The sequence below is a fragment of the Ischnura elegans genome, chromosome 4 (genome assembly GCF_921293095.1).
Source record: "Ischnura elegans chromosome 4, ioIscEleg1.1, whole genome shotgun sequence".
Taxonomy (NCBI): domain Eukaryota; kingdom Metazoa; phylum Arthropoda; class Insecta; order Odonata; family Coenagrionidae; genus Ischnura; species Ischnura elegans.
Genome location: NC_060249.1, coordinates 48,376,855 through 48,380,322, shown reverse-complemented (window position 1 = coordinate 48,380,322; position 3,468 = coordinate 48,376,855).

Genomic DNA, 3,468 nt, shown 5'->3' with positions numbered 1-3,468 from the left:
TTTGATCGCGAAAAATAGATATCGTCATTTAAAAATCTAAATCGTGTAATACGTCATCCAGGAGTAATAATCTTTCGATTTAGGCAGTGAAAAAATTAGGAAACCACCCTATTTCCTGGGCCAGATTTTCTGCGCGTAATTTGGTCTTTTCCTCTGGTTCGTTGCAGTTTTTATTAGGCATCTACTTTAAAAAGGTTTTGCAGACGTTTCATGAAAAATGAGGCGTATATCTGTCCGTTACAATTTTCTTTTTAGCTTTGGACGACAACTTCTTCGTATCATTAATTTTTGTTGAAAATAATTTTTCAATTTCAATTAACATATTATCGTGGGCCTTTTTGGTCAATGAGATATTTTACAAGAGCACAAACATTCAGGAAAAAGCATTTGTCAGAGGTATAAAGAAAACAGACACGACAACAAGGCTCAGTAAATACAAAAAATGAAAAAGAAATTGGAAAAAAACAATATATTAACCTGTACAGTCATACACATAAAATTACAACCCTAGTGCGGATACCCAGGTATCTAGCGACACAACATTTTCAAACATTTTAAATGCATCGGAAACAATATCACTATTCAAAGGGAAACGATCATGTCTAACAGAAAAACGTAGCACCAATAGAAAATTACATCATGAATGCATAATATATTCTTCCCTCATCACATCAGTAATCAATTACGTCTGCATGGCTATTTACACTGGGAATTGCCGTGAGCTATCATGAAACAACTTATACACTTTAGTCTTAAATAGATGTATTGATTGGAAATTTCTTAGTTCTATCTTCATTTTTCGTATGATCCGCCATTCTATCTTCTACTACATCAACATAATACTCTGGGAGCCACCTCCAGGGTGTTTGGCAGGGGTGACCATTGCTCCACATTGGACCACTGGCCAATCACCAATATGGAGCATGCAAGACAATATCACCACGCACACCACACGGTCATAACAATATCACGCATAATAACAAAAATATACGTCCACATATGTGCATGGGCAAAACTTGACAACGGTTGGGGGAGAGTTGCCTGAATCGCACCACCATCCTAGAAACCAATGTATTAAATATATATGTAATCTAATGCATTTGGAGCTTCCTGCATCACCAAGCACACCACTTTTCAATTGTGGCCACAAGTGTAGTGACAAGTCAGATGCGTAGGTATTAAGAAAATAAGGGTCTCTTCTGCTATTTCTTTCGTCTTTTTACAAGAACATTGAAAAAAAAATTAGTAATATTTGCATAGTTTTAGTTACATATCATATTTTTGAAGTCTATTGTGTTTCATTTAGTGCTATCAACAGCGTGGTATGATCACGTGTTTAGGCAGTGGAAATGATTTCATATAAAATGACGGTCGCTCCCCAATCGCTCCACGTCTCTCTATACCTATGCAATGTAAGAAGTCTGAAAAAGCTGCCGTGAAAACACTATTCTAAAGCATAAACACTTCTACAAAAGATTTGTAAATTTTGCTTAAATTATTTCAGATTTTTTATCAAGCAAAAAAACTACATGTTATTAATGTCAAAGATATGACTTATTTAATTTTTTTCGTTCCTTATGTTAAGGGTATTTTAATGCAGGGGCGCAGCTAGGAATTAAGGCTGGGGGGGGGGGGGGTTTAGGTGTAACTAAAATATAATACCGGGGTGTGTGGGGGTATGGAGTACCCACCAGGATAAGCGGTAGGTGCGAGATAAATAAATTGCGGAATTTTAAGATAAATGGTTCAGAATGGTGAGTTTTACGGCTTTCTGAGGGATATTTTATTAATCCTTACACTATTCTATTAGTAATATCAATCAAATCAAGTAAAATGGATTAAACTTAAAAATTCTCTAAGCTCTGGGGGGGGGGGTTATCCCCCAAAACTCCCCCTCGCTGCGCCAATGTTTTAATGCACATGTTTGCCCTGTTGAGGGATCTAAAATATAACCTTAAACGACTTTCTGCCTCTCATTGTCGTTGAAGCATCATTTCCCAATTTTAGCCTCCAATTTAGGAAACTGGTTGTCTAAATCGCACCATTTGCAGAGGTTTAAAATTGAATTTTCATACATGGGTTCAACTTGGAATTTACTGTCCCCAAAAATTTTCGAGAGAAGTAGACATTCCTCCTCATATTCAGCAGCACTAAAAACTTATGTTGAGTCACTTATTTTTGAGTAAATTCGTTTTTCTTTCAAAAACTGGTGGGATTTAGGCAATATTCCCCTATTAATTCCTAACGTAAATCTAAAAAAAGTTTTTCTTAGTATAGGAAAAATATAGGCATTCACTGGGTAATACTAGCGATTGACGCCATTAACCCTTTATAACCCAATGTTGCTTCTAAGCAACATCAAAAATGGTTAAACTTTCAGCTCTATCCAGGAAATATCTTAACTACCTATTATTTTGTAGAGTAAATTTTAATGACGAAATATTTAGCTGCCAGGATAATTATCATTGACTGTAAAATTTTCAGGATTTCAAAATAAAAAATCTTGAAATTTGATTTTTCCCAGAATCAGCTCTGGGTTATAAAGGGCTAATTTTATCGTTCGAGACACCGTTGTTATCCTTAATGGTAAGAGGAAAGAATGACAATTCAAACATCTAATTTTTGAAGTCTATTTCCTTTATTTTTGACCCTTGGTCACGTCTACCATGAACGAAGAATACTTTTAACGTCGTCCGATTAAATACTCTTCTCCGAATCTACGTAGTAGACTTAGCCTTTACTTATTGTTAGTTCTACACTCTTTATAAATTGATTGCCGGTTTGCAACCGGGCAGTTAATAGGGCCGTTAGCCTTGGGCGTTCCCCTGAAGCATTGGTGGTCGTGGACATGCGAATTAATGCATATATTATCGATCTCGCGGGCGAATGAGAGCACAAGACGGGTGGTGATCTTAATCGCAGGAGAGAATTGCCATTATCTAGATGGCTAACAAGGCCAGTCGTTAACGCGCCATTACGATTATCGTCGCCTGAATCCAATAAATGACCGCGAACGGGTGAATTTTCGCGGGTGATACATCAAGCCATTTTGGCGCGTACGTCGATCCATATTTTGGAATTAGTGTCTGACCAAATGGCTTTATTCATGTTTGTATTACACTGGAACTTGGTTATAATGTCATCAAAGGGACCATAAGATTTTGAACGTTATATCTGAGTGACGTTATAAAAGAAGCAGCCTTAAACCTGTGTGACCTCACAACTTGACATTGCACAAACAAAACACAACTAACGACGTATAAAACAACTGTCAACATACGCGATGCTCACACGGAGGTAGGTAGTGATGTGACTGATGATCTACAGTAACTAACGAAACAAACAATACAATATAGTGTGCCTGTGTCAGTGACCTTGTAGAATGTAGGGGTGGGAAGGCATAAGACCCAGGTATGCGGGAAAGCCCCCGCTCCCTCCAGACACCAATTAAACAGAAGAGTTGCATCC